General features: G+C 41.7%; 1 long non-coding RNA gene across 4 annotated transcripts in view; it reads right to left on the bottom strand.

Moving 5' to 3' along the window:
• Positions 1-5,184: 5,184 nt before the first annotated feature.
• LOC147758456 (uncharacterized) overlaps positions 5,185-23,843 on the bottom strand; it is a 31,116-nt gene continuing 12,457 nt past the window's right edge. The window contains exons 2-3 of one of the 4 annotated variants that reach the window (XR_015327608.1): positions 7,369-12,792; positions 5,185-5,429 (exon numbers count right to left, since the gene is read on the bottom strand). This is a non-coding gene — a long non-coding RNA (uncharacterized LOC147758456). Of the gene's footprint in view, positions 5,430-7,368; positions 12,793-23,843 lie in introns of those variants that run through there. The other 3 variants (XR_015327606.1, XR_015327609.1, XR_015327611.1) reach the window with 3 other exon arrangements.

The raw sequence follows: 23,843 nt of genomic DNA, 5'->3' as shown, positions 1-23,843 counted from the left end.
GCCGAATCCAATAGTGGAAGAAAGAAAGCTGCTGGTGTAGGAACTGGACGGTAGCTGAAAACTTGTTCGTTTGTTCAATACTATTAGTTTTTTACAATCGGTAATTAAGACGTGAAGTATTATTTCAAACAGGTTTTCGCAAGAGTTATTTTCTAACAGACCTATAAAACGGGATTATAATATGTTATGAACGCTGAAATTGAACAGTGTTTATGATTGTTTTGGCAACGTACTCAAAAAGATGCTTATCAGCCCTCAGGCCGTTTTGCCCCTTCGAAAACGTTCAATGAGCATCGATACATCTATTTTAATAATCGTAATTTATATATACAGTAGTTCAGAGCCATATAATGTTAGTGATACAGACGTAGCCTCGAAACATTTCGTATAAATAAACTGCTGAATAATTTGTCTACCTGAAAACCCATAGTAGAAAGAAATTGTTAGCTATAATTTGTTTATATAGGAAAACACTTCAGGTATAGAAATAATTGTATTAAAATTGTATAATGTATTTACTAATACGTTCATATGATGTACTAGTACTTGAGCTAAATTAATTCTTTCTATCAGTTTTTTGTGATTTATCAGATAAATTGTATATGTTTTTAAGTTACTAACGCACAAAATTCGCGGATCCGTTTTCCTGCTTAAATAACATCGACCAGTTACTTATTGGGCCTGTACAATTTTTTTCGTACACTGTGTCTGCAAGATTTGACTCCCGGGACAAATCTCCTTGGGCGTAATAAGTCCTCAACGCAAATTAGGTAATAAATACAGCTTAAGCTATTTGCTGGTGTATATGTAATGCAGTAGAAAATAAATCAATATATTATATTAACGACTTCCCAATAGGTGTTTTCGAAAGAAGATGTAGCATACACCATGAGGTGCCCTTTCAGCAATACTTAAAATTTTCGGCAGTTTTTGAATAAAATTGACATTATTTACTAAAAAACACGAATACGACCCTTTTATAGAGATACGCTAATATATTAAGGCCATGTCACCTGTGAGCTGGTCTGTGTCCTGATTTGCAATGAGTGATTGTCCACAGATATAAAAATTTTATCAACAGATATTAGGTACTTGGCTCGTTACTTCAACGTGATGACAAAGTGGAATTTCATTTCTCCAACCAACAAAAAAGATGCATTTCCACTATAGAATTGTCCGCCTTCTTTTAGGGAATATTTTTCCTTCTTGGCTTGTATATATATATATATATATATATATATATATACATATGGAGAGAGGGGAAAAGCGAAAGAGAGAGAGAGAGAGAGAGAAGTGAAAGATCTAAAAGATGTTTACAAATTATGAAGGACGACTTTAAACGACTCTGTGATGTGATTTCTCATGCCAATTTTTAATTTGATAAGTGAAAATTAATTAAATTACTGCGTTAAGTGTTCGTTAAATGGAAGCGGACAGTCGATCAAAGAGCATCCTTTTTTGTTGGTTGAAGAAACGAAATCCCGCTGTATCATCACGTTGAAGTAACAAGCCAATTATTCAGCGTCTGTTGATGAAATGTCTGGACACGTGGACGAGTACGAATCGCATATCTAATTATATACAAAAAGGTTGTATTATTGTTTCCCACTAAATCATGCCGATTTTATTAGATAATTGCCCAAAACCCCTAGTTAATGCTAACAAGGCACCTCGTGATGTATTCTACATTTTTTTCCAAAGACGGTCGTTGATATAATATATCCAATCATTTTCTGTTATATTGTATTTATACCTGTCATTGACTTAGGCTGTATTTATTGCCCAGTTTGCATTCAGGGCTCATTATGCATAAGAGGGTTTCTGCCGAGGGTCGAATTTTGTATGTATAAACCATACAAGCAAATTTATACAGGGTCTAATTAGAAACTGGTTGATATTATTTAAGCAGAATGACGGGTACGCGAACTCCGTGTGCTAATAGATTAGGATTAGGTGCAAAATGTTTGATAAAACACCAAAAGAGCAGGGCGTTATGTCTCACGCTAAACCTAGAGAAAGAGTAAAAAGGATTAATTCAGCTCAAATACAAGTATATCGTTGTGTATGCATGTTCCTTTCCGTTGGCACTTTGGGGTTTTACACTTAAGATTAAATTAATCAAGACATTCATTAGAAAGAGCAAGGGGAGCAAGCCCAATTGGAGTGGGATATCAATGAAACCTAAGGTCCGATATGCAGGTCTTTTACTCGTTACCCTTTTACTATTGCCTTGTTTTGGCTCAGGCCTCGTCCCCATCTGAGGGCCAACTTCCTGCTGATTTCTGTCTCTTTTATGAGTAGCGTTTATCCATTTGCTAGAGAATTTCTAGGCTGAACGGCGCTACCACTGCCGGTGGTAATAGTGAGTTTATCAAGACCAGCGACTGGCAAAAAGAAACAAAAAAGAAGGCCGCTAGAAAATAGTGTAGGACACCGATAGAACCCTGCTACTACGGATTCGACTACTGCTACTATTTCCACTTTAACATTCTGTAAGCCGCTCCCGTTTACGTACCGTTGTATGCTGAAAACAGGATCGTCGCTGCTTCCACCTACAATAAGAGCAGGTTCTGACCTTTCAGTCTAGTTACCTATTTTCGGCCTGCTGTCGCGGAGGAGCTCTAGTGCTGCTTTCCTGTTTCCTGCATGTCCTACTATATTATGCTGCTGTTTTGTTTCTGTCCGTCTAGCGGCAGTAGAATACTCTGTAAAGTGGCAGCTGCCGTTCGACTGCCTTCCATACGGCCCGCTAGTGTCATTCGATCAAGGACATCAGGTCCCGCTTGTACACTGAAGGTGGCCCCGATGAACAAGTCTCTTCTTGCTACCGTTGCCGACATCGTTTAGAACAGCTGGAACTGGACGAAACTGTGATAAAGATAGAAAGCGTGAGAAATCATGGAAGAACGTTGAAGGCTGACGGATGGAGGGTTGTCGGAAGAGTCGAACACAGTCAGTGACGAACGAAAGACCGATGAACGGAGTTCGCTTCTCCGCAATCTAGAAGCTCAAGGGGACTACCAGTAAGTGTCTTTGTTTTGTCTCCCACTTACTGATCGTGCGGCGCGACACACTGATGGTCTCGGTCTTGGCCTTTTTTGGCAAGGCACTGAGCCGTCAGTCCCCTCATCGGTCGCTCGCCTAGCCGCCGCTGCGGCAGCATCCATCGCCCCTGGCACCCGGTTGGTCTCTTGGGAAATCACCCCGCCGAGGGCTGCGTCGCTCTGGGAAGAGTAAAGTCTTCGACGGCTCGAACTTCCCACTAACCCATTGTTCGTCCCTTTATTTCCCCGTACATTCACTAGTCCTTTCCATCTCTCTCCCACAGTGTCAGTACTGCTGCTCCCGTCGGGACACACAGTGAGAGCCAGCGCTAGCCTTACCTTTGATCACATCGCTGCAATGCTCTTGCTATTGCCGTTGCCACTATCATCCAATACGCAGAAAAAAGGAGGAGACGAGAAGATCTCGTCCTTGTCCCGCTGGACGGGACAGATTCCAACAGTCTACACCGTTCTCTGGTTGTACAATATAGCACTCATCTGCCTCTGTAATTCCCTGCGCTCTTGAGTGCTCTGGCAGTTTTCTTGCCGTTGGCTCGTTACTGCTACGACTACGCATGCTATTTTCATTTTCTACCCCCCAATGCTTCGTGTTATCTTTCTTTTTAGCTTCTGTTTACGAAGGCCAGCAAGGCCATAATAATAATTCATATTGGGCGTTGGATTCACTGGCTATTGATCGAGGTTTTTCTTTTCGACTTGGGCGTTTCTTTCTGCATCTCTGTTCTCGCATAGGTCAATTGTTAGATCGAAATTTATAACTTTTCTGGTGATTAATATAAAGCTCTGTAGGACGACAACTATACATTGCATCCTGATACATCAAATAGGTTTATAATACTAATTTGCAATGCATATGTATTTTTAATCCTGTTTCTTTAGATTCGTATTCACCAGGCCTTGTGAGTCTAGATGTAGATCTGATCAGGTTTTAAGGAAGGATCGGGAAGCAAGCACCGGAACAGATCATTATTGAATAAACGACAAACGATACGGGATTGGGAACGTGTACACAAACTTTGATCGGGGCCATACATAATCATATTCTAGTAAGCACATTCTTATCAAAATGCCTGTTATACTCACTCCTGTTTGAGCATGTTGCCATTTGGAAAAAGCATTAGACAATGCAAGAAACAGACAAATGCAAAAATGGTGTCAATAGGAAACCGTACGTACAAATATATATATTGTATGCCCAATTTACGTTTATTGGTTGGGGGTAATCGAGATTATGTCCCAGATTCCTTGCGCAACCCTGGGATGGCGCTCGTGGTCGGCATTTTCGGAATTTTTATAGTTAGATATATAAGGCTCTATCCAAGAAGGGCTAACAACATTGTAAAGGTTGACTGAATCATGGAAAAATATGCTGTGTACGTGCATTCATCTATCACAGCCACACCATTGGCTTTCTCAGACTCCCCGTGGGCCGACAAATGTAGCAGGACAACCTCAAAACCCAGAGGTGTCCAACCGGCCATTGTCAGGTACCCCGACTGCAAAATTTGGGACTAGCTCGTGGCCAAAGATGGCACGTGGCATGAAAAGGTTCTTGCGGACTCGACATGATAGGTACACTCCTAAGCTAATTACATCGACGGCTGTCGTTATTATAGCGTAGCGGCCGAGATAGTTGAGGGCAAACTGTTCAAAAAACAGCTAGCACGACTGAGGAAGAGAGAGCTACGGATTTATTAATCAAGTGTAGGGGACTAACGCTGGTTCTTCCGCAACTTTCTAATCGCCACGGTAGACCAGAAGAGAGCATCTGATACGTAGAAGATTTATCATTAAAGGGAATGTATCTATGGACTTATGGCGTCCAAAAATGACCTATTTATTTTGTACATGAATATGCTCTTGATGTTTACCTGGCTTGGCAACATATGCCCGACGGTATTATATTTAGGAACCTCAAAAACCTTGCTTCTATAAAACAGCTTCTATAAACAAAAATTCTGAATATGAGGAGTACAAAACCTCGCAACGCTAGCATTTCGTTTGCATGTATCATGTATATTTGTAAATATGTGTAAACTATTAGGTGATATGTAGTCAATCATTGAGATGTGACGTTATAATTATATACTTATATACACAACTTTTATTGATAAATAATAAATCAATTGAATAGAGCCAGTTTAGAAAGATGCGGCGTATGTATACAGATATATGAAATGAATTAAAGTAATGGAAATACTGACTTAATTCTAACATGGCACATTAAATAAAATCAATGTGCCTAAGAGTTTATTATAAAAGAAGAAGTTGCTGGGCAACATATAGGACGCATGGGATCATCGGCATCGGCGGCTGTCTTTAGGGTCAAGGTGTCCAGAAGCCTGACACACGACATGATGAACTCTGTGAAGGACGTAGTGAGTTAGTCGCTTGTGCCGATGCCTTTTTCAGACAGAAATCATCTTTACTTTAGTTAGGTAGAACTTCGGTCTATGTCGTTCAGTTTCAATTCATATTTACGTATAGGGTAATCTAGTAATTTCCTGTCTAAAATATTTCAAACCGTTCCTTGAACTTTCAACCGAACAGTGGTCACAGGTGATATGAAAAGTTTATTCTTAGTTGAAATGTAAAGGTTCATGACGCGTTTTGCCTAAGCCGGCTTTGCACAGTCGAACTCGCGAGGTGGATTGCCCTTGAGGTACTTCAACACTAACGGTATTCTATATAACATATAAGAGTTTACTTTCGAGTCGAAAAGGATCAGGGCTGTTTTTAGTAAGAGCTTGTGTAGGTTCTTTATATTTATAGCTGACGTCGGTGTCTTTCCGGAAGATCGTCTGTTCACTGTAGACGTTATTCCTAAATACATGAAGGAATTACTAAGCCACATTGCCATTGAATCATAGTGAATTTCTCCTAACAAGCAGGCTTTCACGACGAGACTTTATCGCCTTCGTATTTCACAGGTTGACTTTTTGACCCAGATTCTCTATATATTCCTTAAAATTGGTCTGTGCTTTTCTGTATTAGGATTCGAACTATAAGACAAGATCGTTAGCATATAAGAGAAACTTTACTTGCGGACGGCGCTTATTCATTTTTTTTTCTGTAGGTAGTCACGATTACGAATGACGCAGGAGAAGTGGGCTTAGAGTGTTGCTTCTAACAATGCCGACGAATGCAGCTCAGCGACGCCATCATTCACGATGGTTTCATTTTCTCAGTGTTGCCTTTAGCGGCTCTGCAGATTTTTTTTTGGGTGTTAAAGCTTTTTGCCACTCGAGTAGTATGCAACCGTCCCTTAGCTAGCGAGTAAAAAAAAGTGGGACTGTCCAGCATGTACGGAAAGGAAAGCTTGTTGGAGATATTCGTTACGAATAAAATCAAAATTAGCTGCTCTGTTTCACTGAAGCCTGCCCTGACCTGTTTTTTGAAATCACGGAGATTAACCACCAAGTAGTGTTATACGGTGTACAAAGGACACTTGATTGTGCTAATATGTCTTGAACGGGAAGTTTATCTGATCCAGGCACGCGGTAGTCATAACTCACTGCAACTATCTGCGAGGTCGTTGCTGGGCTACTGTTTCAGTATGTCAAGAAGGCTCTTCTGCTCAGCGAGTAGCGTTAGTCGGAGAGCTCACTTCATAAAGATCTCGAGAGACTCTCGCATTGGCTACCGACTTGCCAGTAATCGCGCCGCTTAATATTCTTGCCTTACGGGTCTGCACGAATTCCCAAATCGTGGCCTAGCGTCGTGTCGCCATAAAATCTTTCGAAAACAATGCCGATAGGCATACTTCTTTCTTACGTACCTAGACGCTATTTAGAAAATACAATTTCTACTGTGTTTGGTTTAGACGAACTTGTGTATCGAAGATCTTAGGGGCCGCATAACCCGAAATTGGAAAAAATATCTTGCTTTTTTTTTCTTTTACAAAAATAAGCTATACATTTCAGGTTAGGGAAACTTCCCGGACATGAGAGCCCTTCTAAAGGCATCTATATATCTAAGCAATGTTAGTTAAAAGTCGCTTCAAAACAGCAAAAAACGACTGAGAGATATAATACCATAACTCTAAACCCTGTTAGTTGCGATATATACAGTAACTTTGATTACTGTGTATTTCGCTCGAAGTTTAGCTATACATACAAACTGAAATTTGATGGCTTATAATATCACAAGGGTCACACACAAAAGGAGTTATCTAATATGAAAACAATGCGAAATTACTTAAAATTTACTATTGTTCACTTATATAATTGATGTAGAGTTCCTGTTAGTGATTGTTTACATATTGAAGCTCATGTACGGTGAAAGCCTTTTTAATATAATTTACCTTAGCATATCGCGTTCAAGTGACGAAGTAATCGAGTCTCAATGGCGAAGAAAGTAAGCTTGTTGGCACCATTTTGCTTTATCATGCACTTCGCATCTTCGGTGCGGCGTTATTGCTAACTGACGGTAAGCGTGTATTCAACAATAACTGCAGATTCAATCTTAAACAATAGTATTTATCTTAAACAAAATCTTTTGATAAATCAACAATCTAGTGCTTGTATTAGACAAAACATTTTAATAAGTTGAACAGTAATGCTTGTTTAAGAGCTTAGTATCTCATCATATATTACTTGTCAAGGTGGCGAGGTTTTCAAGGGCACCGAACCTACAACTATGCAATTCGATGCTCAGCTAAACTATGGTAACTTTCAAACCATTCGAGTTTTTAATTGCAGTTCATGGTACAGTCATGTCTGCCTAGCAAAGTTATTATAACGTATCTCTCTATTCGTGGTATATTCGAAAATCCCCACAGTATCACAAGCATATTTCCAGTTGTGCAGTATCGGCGCTAAAAAGTTTCACCCCTTATTAAAACGTAAAATATCTCCGAATACTTAAGAAGACGAGGCCGCTTGAAATGGGTCACCCGAAAGACACTGTCGCAGGTCCCGTGAAGGATCCGATCTCCTCCCGCGCGTGGTTAATAGCGGGCGGGACAGGCCGGTTCTCTGCGGCCTGGTAAGTGAATATGGCGCAGGCAGGGGGAATTTGGTGGCACCGTGCTAGTTCTCAACTGGAGGAGAATGCTAAGCGAGGTAAGTCTCCGGAGCTATTGGAAATTCCTAAGCGTGTGCTCGCTCTTCATCTCTTAAGGGAATGCACTACCAACGGCCTGCACACTGCAGGATGCAGAGCATGCCAGATCAGGACGTCCTGGCAGTCCGATTTTCGTGGAGCCTGCCGCGTTGGCCCTTGAACAGTGCAAGAAGGAAGGAGAAGCGAGACGAAGAGTAGAAGGGAGCATAGCAGGTCTTCTGCCCTTGACGCGGTGTCCAGTGTTACAAGGTAGACGCGTATTGGAGCTCCGAATGGAGAATAGTAGCATGTGGGACATCCAACTGGACCTGGTCGCTTGGCTATGGGACTTTACCGCCGACAGCAGAAGATTGATGTTTCCGCCGCCGCTACGCGACGGCCACCGTCCCTGTCAGTCCTACTAGTATTGCTCTTGCTGCAGTCCGGTGCACACAACAGAACATAAGGGCTGCCCAGTGACCGTTGCACCTGCGAGCTGCTGCAAGCCATCGCAGCAACGGCTTGTGGAGGCGTTGTAACTTTTCGTCTGATCAGGGCAATTGACACAACGCGGAGAACCATTTTAGCACAGAGGAGAGGCTGGGCGACGAATAGCAGTGAACATTATACAACAAATTTACAACTCGATAACACTCTTTCTGTTGATCGGTGGAATCCTTGTGGTCTTGGAAGTTTGTTCTTGTTAGCTGTCCGCAGGGAGGGAGTGTAGCGAAGAGCTGTGCTAGCAGAGGAATTGTTCAGGTGTCAATGACCTAAGCGAGGCTCAGCATGTCGATATACCAATGGCACGTAGTATGCATCCTCTTGAGTAGATGTGGGCGAAAGAAGGCAGATTGAAAAAATGTTATGTTTTCACAGCAGTTTTTAAACACATTGCTTTATGTATTTTCTCTTGAATTTTATAAACAAATATTCAAACCACCGAGTGCTTGTAGTGTTGATAGGATGGCTTGTAAAATTGACAACCACGAAGCGGCGTACGGACCGAGCATGTGGACAATCGCCATCTTTTGCTTGATTTGCTAAACATCAGCTGCGGGTTAATAAGGCACGGCATTCGAGCTACCGAGTATCTCTTTCCCGAGTTACTCGGTAGTAACCGAGTAACGTTTTCTCTTTAAGCTCATCACTTCATTCATTCGCGTGATGCACGACACGCTATCATAAGCGGGCCGCTGCTATGACAGACATGCGAGGCGTCATGATACCTGTTGACACAATATATCCTGCCCGAGCATTGTCTTCCTCTCGAAAGATGACTGCACGTAACGCTGTTATGCTAAGGGCATCCGGTCATTTTCACATAGGTATGTCGTCGTATGGCGCCAGCATTTTTGTAGTACACCGGTATAATTGTGCCCGAAAATGTTTCCTCATCAAGCAGAAATAACAGAAGATCGATATATTATTATATAAAGCAGAAACATTATAGACAAAAACTTTATTGTAGTGGACCTTTCTCATTAGTACCAAGTGACAGCCTGGCATGAAGCTAGTGCTAAACATGAAATGAGAATGTAACTTCGCGGTATTTTTTCAAATGTCCTGCAGTTAACTTCTTTCATATAATGGATTATTTGTTCCTATTCTAAATAAAATATTCACACTTGAACTCGAAGAAACTGATCATTGTAAACCGATACGTAAATGCCTACGAGCACCCGGCCAGGCGGCTTCATTCCACCGAGTCTCCGACGGATCTCCAATAGTAGATACACGGTAGTGGTATCAGAACCTCTTCCTTATATAGAGTATATATCTAGGTTCGCTGATGGGTTGGCCTGCACTCATTTGAGCACTTTGGCTTCTGTCGAGCGCACGTTTGACGATCAATGGGGCGAAATAGAGGCGAGACATGCAAAAAACAGGTTGGGCAACGTTTGGGGATATCGGGATTCGATGTTACTCAGTATTGTCTTGAACATGCAATGCATGTACTTAAATTTATATCTCCATAATTTATATCTAGGGATGGTTACTCACTGACTATTTACTACTCATGCTACAGATTTGCTATATTCATTTGTATATCGATAATGATTGTCATCCAAGTGTCTTCCAATTGGTTTTTGGCAATCGTTAGTTACCTGACTGACTATGGCAACCAAATTTCTATAAATACAATGCATTTTCAAAAAAAAAATCGTAGTGCAAGACTGTTTCGACCATTAACCTGTGTATATATATATGTATATATATATATATATATATATATTGTATCGACGTGTCAACACTGTATGTAATCCTGAGTATTTTCGTCGGTATCCCTATATATAAATGAAATGCACTCGAACAAATCGCCTGTGTGTCGATCCTGGTGCGTTGCTATTGTAACTGGTGGCAATGTGGGGAAGGTGAGCTAAGGAACTTAACTCGAGGACGGATGACATGGTCGATAAAGCTGCTAAGATTTGCAGCGAAACGTTTGACAGAGTCTGAAATAAGTTTTTTTTATTACCGATACTTCTAGCAACTCGACAATCAAGCAATGGATTAGGATGTTCACCAGCGAGTGTCTACGGCTCGTCGTATAAGCGCCTGCGCCTGCTTGCCTATGGAGTCCTGCCAAATCCAGCTCAACAACAGTTCCAATCGTTTATGAGCGATGCAGGCACGTGAGATGACTTCAAGGTCCGTCTGTTCCAGCGATTTCCGATCGAAACAGCGACCGTATGCTATTAAAAAGAACCTGCAATTAGAGATGTGAGCGGGTGCACAGAAAAGCGGGGTGTGTGTACCTAAGAGTTAATGCATGTTGTTCCAGCGGCAGAGAAGAAAGATTAGATTTGAGCACGCAGAGCAAACTTTCAAGAAAGAATGAGCTTGAAACGCAGATGCTCTCAGACTCTACGCTAGAACACACAGGTACGTAACGCGGCCGAATGTTGTCGCACGTACTAGTATGTATATATATATATATATATATATATATATATATATATATAAATAGTTGGAATCGAATTGGTTTGAAATTGTAGTAATATTATTTCTTATTACTGCTAATGTCGTAATAATCACTTGTGTTGATGGGTTAATGATTTAGAGTAGTTTCTACATTTCCTAACTACTAAGAAATGGTAGTTTTTATAATGATACATAGGTAGTATACAAGAAATAGCTGGTTAACCCTATCATTTATACCTAGCATAACATATACTGGATTTATTTGGGCAGCCATCTCAACAGATTGCTATAATGAAAGAAGCCCCTCGCTAAGCTGTCGTCAGTTCGGCACCACATAAATAGAACACCTGACGATGGTGATCTGTTTCCTCCGTTGAAGCCGACGATCACTGACCAACCGTACGATACGGTACGCTCAGTAGTAGAAGACGGAAAAGTGAAGGCAGAACGAAAGAGTCTGAGTAGTTGTAGTCAAGAAGCTAACTTGACGGATACCTTCTACTGTTAGATGCGGGAAGTGAAGGTGATCAGACTGACTAGTATTGGCAGTAGGGGTAAAAAGAACGGGCCCTTCGCGTAAATGTGGGTCTGCCAATAATTACTCGTATTAGATCTTCAGTGCAGCAGACGGGTGGTAGCAGCTGCAGGCTCCTTGCAGCTGCAACGTTGCACCCCCGAATCACCGTTTCCTCCTATTCACCCCTTTCCGACTGCTGCTGCCTCTTCTCAACATTGCTTCGGCTATTACTGTCATCCTTATATTAATCTGACTATTATACATTATTGCCTTGCTTTTTAATCTTCCAAATAATTGAGCTGTGTTAAAAACGTGCTTTGCATGCACAATTCCACCGTGCACCTGTTTCTTACTAATGCATTAAAGCCGCAGATCTCACCTTTTCTTTACTCATGCAATACTTCACATTGAAGTACATGTTATTAATCGTGCTAGAAAGAGTTCGTTAACGTCTCAATAAACAATTGCGTAGTTGGCTCAGATTCAGGTTGCCGATTCGAGAGAGACTAGCAGAAGGATAGAAAGAGCTCACACGAGAGAGAAAGAAATCGGCCGGAGTGGTCACTGGGTTAGCATGCTACTGCTCATTCTTCTTATCCCTTCTTTTTCTTCGACCTCAGATTTTCTGTCTGTTTGTTGGTCCGGTAGCGATTGGCAACGGCTGCTTGCCAGCTTGCGGATACATCTGTGCGTCACGATACCCTCCGCTACCAATATCGATTCAACTTACCTGCAGATAGTTGCAGAGTAGAAGGAGAAAAAGGCAGAGCGGTTGGTAAACCATGCCGATGGTCAGGCCAATCAATTCCCAGCGATCTGCAGGGAAGTTGTAGGAGAGAACGGGAAGAAGAAGGCGAGCAGAAGTCGTTCGGATCGCCAACGAAGCAGAGAAGGCGCCTGCCACTGGCCAATAAGCATAAATCTCGTCACCTACGATTTGAGTGTGACTCGTCGATGCTTTTGTTGACAACGTACGGCCGTCTTGCGTAAGAACTGAGCACGACAACTTACGTCTATGAACCTTTTCTGTTCTTCATCGGCTCTCTTCTAATGTAGACAGCTCCCTTGATTCACTTGGGCTATGTTTCTAGATCGTACGTTTTGAAATCATATTGCTGTTTTTCTGGTCCACTTCAGTTACGAGACGTTGATACTGACATTTTCAGTTGAATGCTCTCAGTGCTTTCTCCAGAACATTCTCATTTGGGAACTTCTTTTCTGCAGACTATGTTTATTTATCATCTGTAAGGATTTACATAAATGAGGTGTGTGATGTTAGAACTGATAGCAACAATGTAACCAGATGTTGCTAAAAGTGGTGCATGTCTCATCAGCCATGGGTAAGAGTTCGACTTGGGATATATATATATATTTGGGTCACATTTTTGGCATATTAAAAACAGTTCATATCTCGGCGCTATTTTATATCGTTGCTCGCAGCTCGTTAATCTTGCTCGTTGAACCTTTTTCTCATATAAAACAGTCTGGTGGACTGTATAGTATACAGTACGGTTTCATGTTCGGATTGGAACGAAATTACGTCACGGAAACTTCGTCACGGAAAGCACATCCAAATCCGCCCGCCGATCGAGCAATTCAGATTATTTCGCATAAACAGTTATAATATTCTATTTTTCTATCTTCGTACTATATTCTACATGTTTATTCTGCTACATGCGTATTTTGTTGCGTTTGTAGTAGTTGACAAATATTGCACAAATCAAAACAATATATATCATACAATAGTAGATGATTAAGAACCGAAACGGTCAACGCGTACTCGACCATCTATTCAAAATTCTTGTAATACAAAACGGCACCAGATCAAAGATCTAGCATGCTGTGACTTATTAAATCTCTCTAAAGAGTCTAATAATCAGGCCCTGGTAACCGAAGTCCAAATGAAACGAGCCATTCAAGCTCTTCTTATAAAGAACGACTTGTTAATGGCCTGCCAAGAAGGCCAGACATCGATGGTAAACTGAATCAAACTTGATTACGACCATTTATTCAATTAGATACACAAGATGGAAATGCACTTTAAGCAACGTAGTAATGACCATCTATGCGTCGCATTAAATGCCCACACGCTACTTTATTATCTAGTGAGGCGTATCAAACCTCCACAGGTCTCATAACTATAGAAACAACTGAAGAACAAAAAAAAAGGTCTTTTCTCTCGGAGAAATTCGCCCCCTTTGCTTTTTTTTTTCTTAGAGGATTATTGCGCAGCCAACTTAGTACAATTTTATATCTAATTGATGGGTACAAAAGAGAGAACAGGGTAGAATTAGCACAACAACTAGCATACCAGCAACAAATAATTATATATGTATGTCAATATGTTCGAAGAAGAGCTCAAATAATGGAATAATGTCTACATAATTAGTAGAACAACCAGTGAAATCCAAAAAATTATATGACCATTATTACAAACCTGTAAGAAAATAGTTTCGAATACAGTACCGTACATGATTTGCTCATCCTACTAAATAAATTTACAGGAAAAGGATGGGTTACAGTTTTACAATTAGGAAAATATTGGCTTCATCTTAAGGCAAAACAGGTTTAGAAGAGTTAAAAAAGCAGCCTATTTTTTCTAACTATGAATCCATTTTCTGTAACTGTAGACATATGTGTCCTACTGCACCATGCAATGTAAGCTTATTATTGTTCCCCTGAAAATACGATGCTTGACTTTAACATAAACAACGTCACTATTAGGGGTACATGTATCATTAGGACAGCCCGATAGAAAGATTCGTTAGAGAAATACAATCTAAGATAGACTTTAGGACAATTGGCAAACCTGGAAATCTAAAAATTAAACCTTCGTGTTATGCACATGGAACGGGGTTGCAGGCAAGATGAGACTAAGGCAGATTTTGCAATGGTGACAATTATGCCGTGTGTGGAAGAGGTTACAAAAACTAGAAATGAAAAATCGAAGGCCCAGAATTACTAGCTTTGACTTATAACTAAAGTTATTTTCCAACGAGCCTACCTGCATTGACATAGGCAACGGTAGGCTCTTTGTTGTTTGCAGGGTAACGCGAAGACATGTTTGTTTTAGGGTTAACATTTACAAGCCGACGAATAAATCGTCGTGTTCTATTGTTTCCGATAAATACACTAATAGTGATTGCCTGCCCATTTTCGCCTACTCTCTGACTCTTCCTGCTAATACCAGACCGCCTACTTCAACGCTGGAGTAAATTTTCTATAGTCTTGCCATTTGTATAACCCGCAATGTTATCCACTGCTATCTGATGATACTACATCTAAACACAGTACGAGTTGGTGTCCATTCATAATTACATTGAAATCGTAAGTTTCCAGTATCCCCTACTTAAAATCAAACAGAAGCAGAGTGACCCCGAATAGCATTGTAAGTCTGCTTGCAATAATTTTGCTGACCTGTTTGGTAGCCAGATGCTCGTTTCGATGTCGATTCGATAACGACCTGGGAGATAACAGCAATATTCTTGAAATCAACCACGACTTTAAAAATAACATTAGATGTTCTCACAAGCTTACTACTGCTCATACTATAAACTTAGTATAAGGTTTGCCAGCTGGTGAGGAAACTTAATCAGAACAATCACAGCTCGCGTATCGGCAACAATATTGTAACAATGGTATAAATAATGTGTATGATGTCGTTCTAAACTATCGGCCGGTTTGTTATTTCGAGTGCATTAGTTTCCTCAGTCGTTTTTTCGACGTGGCGAGCTTCGCATACAAGCTCTCTTCTACTCGAAAGCGTTGTGTGCTTTTCATGTGCATCCACCATCTTGAACTTTAAGCTACCCCTGAGTGTGATGCTTACAGGTTTCATTCTCTATATTTTCAAAACATATGACGTTTGGAACTCTTATATAGTATATAAACGTACAAGAAAATCCGTTTTGAGGTCGGCAAAGTCGCCAATTTCCACAAAATGAACAGATTACCCAAACTGAATGCAGGACATAACAATAGCTGTTGTAGCACAAAAGCGATCTCAGTAAAACATTCACAAGGTTTTTAAAAAAGGCACGCGCACGCCTTATCACGCAAGCTTGTCTAATAGCGGAAATCATAGCGGAGGTCATAGTCGTTGTCGCCGTGTTTATTCGATGTCTTTCATTTTATTCAGTCTTGTGCAGAGGCGCGTTCAACTCGGCCGTTGTAATGGCATTGCAGCGATAGTGGCTATCGGATCAGTGTAAGCAAGACCCACGATCAGACATCAATGGTGACAACGACGTCGGTAACTTCCGTTGTTCAATCGCTCTCCAAAAGCCTTCTTCTTCTGCTAAGTCTGCTGTGTTTCTTCGACATTCGTTTGTTGGGGGGGGGGGGGGGGGCTGTTGAGTGGAACACAACGAGAAAAAGGAGCGTGAGCCAAAGGGCGTCGAGCCAAGTCTGGGGGCTTGGAGTCTGGAGCTTGGAAGAACTACTGCGCGGCGAAGTGTTAGCGTGCTAAGGAAACAGGGCCTAAAAGGCCGCAGCTAGGCATTATCATAATGAAAACGCGATCTATTTCTTATGGAAATCACCGCACTCGGTGGGTCGGCGTACTGCTGCTGCTTCTGCTACTACAACTGCCGGGAGAACCACTCGGGAAGCTAATTCCGAAAGCTGCTGAATCTGCTGCTCTAGAGCTAAGTTTCGTCGCTCGTTGCGACAAAAGGATTGCCGCTTCTGTTAGGAGGTGCTCTGCCCACTTTTCCTTTTATCCTGTACCCTGCAGTATTCCATTCTCTTTCAGCTTTCATTCTCCGATCCGAGTCAACAACGGAAATTCTCTCTTCCTTCTGTTCAACTGCGGCAAGTATTCCAAGGTGGTCTTCTTCATCAGCTCATCGGGCACAAGTGCTCCCGTTTCCTCAGCTATGCCAAATGAGGATTTCGGTGAGACTGAAGAAATAAGGCGCCTGAGGAATTACAAACGGTGAGACACGCAACAGAAAAGATGGGCCAAGGAGAAAAATACCTTGGTAAAAACACTCCCGTATATCGGTTGAGCAGAATGTTTGCTAGTTTGACCGTATCTGAAAATCCGACCCATTTGCTGTCGGAAACTTGGCACCTGTGTGTACTGTTTAATTTGTCACGCTTTCCTAATACGAGTTTATAACGATCCGAACCAAATAGAGTAGTGTTAAGTTCTCGCTTCATTGTAAACTGAGATATTTTATTGTCAAAAACAGCGAACCATGAAGGGTTTTCAATAATTCCTGCAGGTGTCTTCACCTAAGGCATATTCTATTAAGTTTTGAAGCAATCTTCCATTTACTCCCACTGCTAAAAATACCATTCGTGTATAATGAAACGCATGTAGATTGTTTACTAGACAGTATCTATTTAGCTCCGAGCATTTTTATTTGATGGCATTAGTGTTCTATGATTCGAGCATCTAGGATATTACTGAATGCACGGACGATCCCGCTTCTGTCTCATTGGATTCTAACATATAAAGCTGTAGAACGCTCAAAAAAAATGTAGGTTGTGGACGAACTTAAACAGAAGCAAATTAGTAAATGGTACTTAAAGAATTGCTCGAAGAAGTAAAAGATACCGGGAGTAAGTAAGACTACCTTGGCATACAAGATGAGCACGTGCAGTTGCTAAGCATACACGTTTACGTGTTGTGACACCTACAACAACAATATGCTTTGTGGATGCTGTATTTTACAGAGCTATTTGGTACATTACATACAAAGTGATCGTCGTTATCCTACTAGTAGAAATAAACTATACGACTTCCAGAAGAAGTGTCCTTACCGACTCCTATACTAGCGTGCTACAAAGCCGCTTGGTCATACTTCGTTCGCCATCCACTCCTTTCTTCTATGTCTTTCTTTTTTGAAATCATGAAACGCGTTCGCGTATCGTGCGGTTACACTCTGGCAGAAAAAATAGTTCATTACGCAAAACGTCTTCGTTGTTTCCGTCGCGTAGGTCTGGCTGACTGTCTGGGCGGCGACGTAGCTCAGTCATTCGGCCAAAACAGTTCTACTCTGGCGCTCAGATGGTGCATCCTCTATAACCTTACAGTATAAGTATTGAAACCAAGCTTATGCGGAGAGACGCAGTTGCAAATGTCTGCAAGTAAGCCGCAAAGCAGTTATTCGGATTGTCTCTTACCAAAACAGTCGTTCCTTCTAGAGGCACCAACCATATACGTACTCTATAGGTTTCGTGCACGAATCGCGGTCTGCTTATCGTAACGGTAAAGTGGTAATAATGTTGGCGGTGGTAAGCCGCCGTCGACATAGCCGGGGAACCTGCGGTTGAAAGAAGGCCATGGGCCAAGGGCAGTAGCTAGCAGCTTCTGGCACTAGCCAGGACCGCTCCTTGTCCCCGTCACCCCTATCGGACTCTGGTGATCAGTCGGCTGTTTAGCCTACAAGGTAATAAGTGTGTGTCCAGCAGACCAATGGGACTAAGGAGAAAGCATAGGAAAAAAGTCGTATGCTTTAGGTTTTCACTGCTGCTTCTCCCGTGGCTAGCGAAGAAGCCTTTCCATAGTTAGCCAAGTGACCGAATCGCCAGATAGTGGTAGTTTAGTAACGGTAGGCTAGGCCTGATGACGGTCACAATGAGCGACCGACACTCCTGGCGGATGGGTTCGGGCTAACAGGCTTGCTCGGAGCCGAATGGGTTGCTGGTTAGTTGGTATCCTTAAGTAGGTTGTCCTCTGAGAGTAAAAAATTGTCTTCGCTCGGATCTGATTGGCTGCTACCGAAGCAGGCTAGAGTCACTAGCCGCATTGTTGCAAACCGTAGTCTGTAAACCTTCGAATATCAATAAATAGTTCGTTTACTAACATGGTACGGATTCATTCTAAACTATTATTTAATTGTGTTTTGTATTATAAATGACTAAGCACCCTACAGTGAGCCTTTTACATTTGCGGTCGTGCTGCATTGAGCGTCGCCAAAAAATGTTAAACACACTTGTGCCTTTCGGTGACATATGTAGCAATAGCAAAGGAAACGTAGACATGGTAATTTTTATTTTGAAAAACTTTTTTTTTTAACTTTGACATTTTTGCAAACCAGTGCTGGGAATAATCATCCTTTCGATTTAGTATCAGAGACCATCTAGCTAAGATGGGTCCAGTCGATCTAGCCGGGGTAGGTCCTCCTGATCTCCCCTAGGATTTCTCTAACAGATCTATGAAATGAAATAGCTATCATATTCCACAGTAACTATTTAATAACGTTGAAAATTGAATCAGTGATGATTACCCGTTCATAATTACCACGGTAACGTATTCCAGGAGATGCGCATTAGCTAGCCAGATCACATGGCCGTAAACTAAATAAAGTACGCACAACTTACCGATATTATTCAACCTTCAATAGAGCCACCGTGAAATCCAAGGTAAATTACGATTAGCTATGCCGTGTGTGTTTTAAGTGGCTGTAAGGTGGCGCTGTTTCCCCACAACAAATGACCATCTTTACATTTTTACGCAAAGACGGTTCTCCTATTCTAATTTTGCTGATTGCTGGCAAAACTGCTAAGATCAGTCTAAACGAAAGAAAAAAAAAAAGAAAAAACACTTTCTTATGCGTCGCTCGGTGATTCTCTAACGCTACTAAAAAAAATTGATTTCATCGATATCTTCTCGATTGAATTTCTGTTTGCGAAATCCTACAAGAACGTAATGAAATAGACTGGTATCTAGAGAGGTGTACTATTGGTGATTTATAGTGGATTACACACATCGGTAACGTGTAAAAGAGATGTGCGTCACAATTTATGGTCCAAGAAGTCCAAGCTGACGCTAGGAAACGTTATGCCTTATTTTTGGTGGAACTGGAAAGGAATCATGCATGATGAATTGCTATTGGCTTGCAAAGCCATTGCTTTGGACCTTAGTTGTCAACAGCTAACAAGCCATTGGCAAAATCGACTCAAAAATTAGTGAGCCTGAAGTATTTCGTCTTCCATTAGCACAATGCTAGGCCACGTACATTTCCAGCTGGCCGGAAAAAAAGCCGTGGGGAATTTCAATGCATAGCCTGGGTCCTGCACCGTAAGACCAGAATCTGTTTCGGTTTCTACAGAGTTTCGTTGATGGTGTTATTTCAGTTCCGGTGCGAAAATAATAATTGTGATATTATTAGGAAAATCAGCAGACGGCCATTGATCTATACGGAACTCACTCACTTCAGTGTTGTCGTTTTAGAACACTGAAAAGTTACAACTTGTAGGTCGAATGACAACACTTTATCCTAAACCATTTTTATGGTTTAGGAATCTCAATTGTGGATAACTAATCGTCTTTTTTACGTCTGCTTTACACCTTGCTTACTCTCACGTGACCCTATTTATGTGCGCATACTCTATATCACTATAGTCATTTCAGTCAGGTTGACGCACTCCTACTGGGCCTAGAAGGAAAAAAATATTGAATACAATGGATTGTTTATGTGGCAATAGTTCAAGTTATCCGTTTCCATAACAAAACCTGTTCAAGTTCGCCTTACTGATTCGATAACGTAGTCCAGTTTAAAGATGTTCTTCAAAGCTTACTTTCCACCGCTCGTAAACGTGTAGCTAAGCTTAACCACTTAAAACGCTATTATAAATTATAGGCCTTTTGTTGATTTAATTAGCTGAATTAATTAGAAGTATCTAGGAGAGGAAGAACAAATACCTGTATATTTTCATACTGGGTCTATTTCTTATTAAAAGCTTTTACATCAATTGCCGAAATAATGCAAATTAACATAATGAGCAGAAGACGATACAGACGAATACATTTGGGTGCCCAAATGATCCGTCATCACAGCGGTTTTTGGTGAAGAATGGTGGCGCCATGTGTGATTAATGAACAAAGCTTCAATAACCTATCGGACAGTAGCAATAGGCAATACAAGACCTATTTTAGGCAGCCATTAAACTTTTGGAATAGGCTTCCATCTGACGCTTATAATCATCTACCACGAATAGCTATCACGTACACATATAATGGTTTGTTACGTGTCTTTTCCATTAAGCTTTACAAACAGACAACTTTGAAAAGATCGCTAAATACCAAAGTGTAGCTAATACGGATTGCCAGGTAACAAAACTCTCTCTACCTGACAACCTACGGGCTAGTAATTAAGAATTAAGACTTGCTCCGAGCCTTCTTCCAATCTCCCGCGCACGCTGCGCCGTAGGGCAGCCTGAATGATTCCTTATCCGCTATATATACATGACATGATGACCACTTGTAGTTAGCGAGATTATTAATTAGCGACAAACGAGCGCGCAGTGGAACACAATCCTTCATCGAACGTCGACCAATTATAATAACTACAGCGAAGCAAAGTGATCTGGTGAGGCTTCCGGTTCGTTTTCGCCTGCTCAACGGCCTGCTGTCGACAACAACGACGATTAAGACAGGAGGATCTAAGTAATCTGCCTGGTATGCTTGAACGTCTACTATAATTACTACCTAACTGGTAGTAACGGGAATAGCACTAGCTGGTACTATAGAGTTCTAGCACCGTCCGAAACGTTTCCCTGATTCGGTTCCGTTATCTCTACTTCTGCAAACACTGACACATAGTTAGTTGCATTTGCTTGTAAATACGATATACCGTCTCAAAATGTGGATGAACCCCATCGTTTGCGCTGATCGCTTGATCTTTTTTCGAAGATCACTTGGAATAGATGCGGAATGGTAGGGCGAAATTGATAAGGGGGGAGATTTGTGGAAGGTAGGGAGAAACGACAAGCCTAAGCCCTAACATCAACAAGCTGCAGCAAACGCTAGATCTGCTAACGGAGCAGCAACAGCAGTCGCAGTTTCGATTTAGCTTCAGGAGGGGATTGGAACGCTTCACAGCAGCACAAATAGCAAGCCCTACAGAGACGCGACGTAGGGACGGTAGCAGTGCGGCCTCGGAGAACAGAAATGGGCGAATGTGAAGAAGGAATGAGCCAACCCTTCTGATCATTGGGGACCTTTCTGCTCCTTCGTCCTTGGACGACCCATGGACTAACCACCCGCAGACTCCCAGATGAGTTTCTTATTAGACTCCTGCTCTCTCTCTCTCCCTTCCGCTCTCTTTACCCCTCTCTCTTTCTCTCACTTTCTCTGCTATCTTAATCAGGCCATCAAGGCCATACGAAATTTTACCCACCCTCTGGCACTCAGCAAGGATCCTTAGATCCTTCAACGAGCAGCAGCTTCTGAGCATGAGGTAGCCAGCCTCGACCGACAATGTGGCCACCTAAACAGGGAGTCAGCCAGTTAGCCGCACGCCCAGAAAAAGAAGAAAAGAAGGAGAAGTTTAGACGGCCTGTTCCGTTGGGAGCACTGCACCCGCTCTTATGGAAAACCTTCGAAAGCGGGCCTGTCAGATAAACTGGCGGCGGGCTTAGCGCTGATCTTTTATGATGGCGACGGTAACAACAGCAGCACTCTTGGAATTTGATGCATGGCTGGATAATCTGCCCAAATCGTGGACACAGCTTGCGGAAGGGATAAATTCCAAGGAAAATCATAAAGAACGTCCAGAAAACTGAAGAGCAAGCGGGCTAGCAAAAACTACCTAGATCAGAGAGAGAAAAGTAACGGCGTGTGTATACCAGCCGACGGCGGCTATAGGATACTACAGGGAAACGTGGACCGTGGAAAAGCGTCATAGTATAGCCTATGCGTAAGCCGGTGGCGAACTGCATCCTGAACTGGGGATGGGGGTAACAGCTGAGGGAAACGAAGATTTCAAACTTTTAATGAAGAGCTTATGACTGCAGAAGACAATGGAAGGTTTGTTGTGAGTTATCTGTGACAAACAACGATATTAGCTAGCTTGCATTTCAAGTAGGGTATCTGGACTAGACAGTATGGCTAATAATAGATTCCGGATAAGCGCATACAACTTCAACTAGAAAAAAATTATATTAGAAGCTCATACGTAGAAATTCCTTTAACAATGTAAAATAGTTCATAAAACACATTGCTGAGTCTACATGTCATTGCAGAGTTACAGAATCGTTGTAAGATGCAATCTATTTCCAGAACGAAACCAGTTTTGCTTGATCTGCTTTTATCCGTTACAGTCAAATTGCAGATAAAACTTACCCCAATTTAACATATATCACTATCCGTCGCTTTACTATGATAAAAACAACAATATTGAAGTTAATTCTTTTCTGAGGATCTGCATTAAGATTTTAATCTCTAGACACCCTAAATATAAGTAGCATCCACTTCGGGTGTTTCGAATAATACCCCAATGGCGGACTGCGTATCTTGATAAGCATGGGCCTGCCTCCCTAACCGCCCTGTGCATTTTCGTACCTTACCAAAACCTGAATGTTCCTAGACTTGGTGCATGAAGTCTATTTGTATATTGAACATGCACCGGCCTTGATAAGTGTATCAAATTGTTTGTGCCTCCATGATGTCCCTACGAATTTTATGAGACTCTCTACAAGACATGTAGTTATATTAATCGTTCTCCTATTGTGTTACTGATACCTGCTTATGTAGATTCTTCAGTAGCTCTCCGTGTTCGGCCCTTTATGAGTATTCACAGCGGCTGCGATACTCTGTACCAGTGTAACGAAGAGCACGACGCTTTCCTGTCAGTGTGGCTAAATTAAAATCTAGGGGAAGAAGGCTTAGTGTAGCACACAGCTGATCTATCCAGGTAATGCAGCGATGACTGGCAGTGCTCGCCGACTGTCATTTGTACCTATTGAAGGAAGAAGGAGCAAGTCGGCTTTGCTGATCAAACCCTCCTGTCCCCTCGAGTCTTTGCACGAGTCGAAAAGGTCTATCGATTTTTACGCAACATAAAACATGCAGCCCCAATTACTCTCAATAAATCTGCCTACAGGTCGAACAGAAGCCACTTGTTGGTGACTGCTCGTACGGACCAGGTCTCTCTCCTATATCTTGAGACGCAAGCCAAACTGCCTTGCTAAGCATGTTCTGCGAGTCAGCTTTTCAACCGGCTACGATTCGGTCGCTAGAGGCTTTCTCACTTAACAACTGAACGCGACAGTGAAGTCAACCTTTTTTATTACTAAAACTAGGCCGTAAGATGTCGCTTAGGGTTGCGTTTGTTTTCTAATAGTTCTTATGTGGTTGACAAAACCACTAACCGATGGGATTTGGGATGACTTTTGTCAATTAACGCAATTTTAATTGTGGTCACAATGAATCTCAGTAATAAAATTCATTGAACACTATATATACATGAAGGATACGTCTAAGGCAGTCATGAACGCTAGCGAAAACACCTGCTTGAACAACCTAAACAAGCGTCTGAATCAATGCATTTATATATATA

Source organism: Varroa destructor, unplaced genomic scaffold (assembly GCF_002443255.2).
Source record: "Varroa destructor unplaced genomic scaffold, Vdes_3.0 BEIS01000001.1, whole genome shotgun sequence".
NCBI lineage: Eukaryota > Metazoa > Arthropoda > Arachnida > Mesostigmata > Varroidae > Varroa > Varroa destructor.
This window is presented reverse-complemented; position numbering and strand designations above follow the sequence as displayed.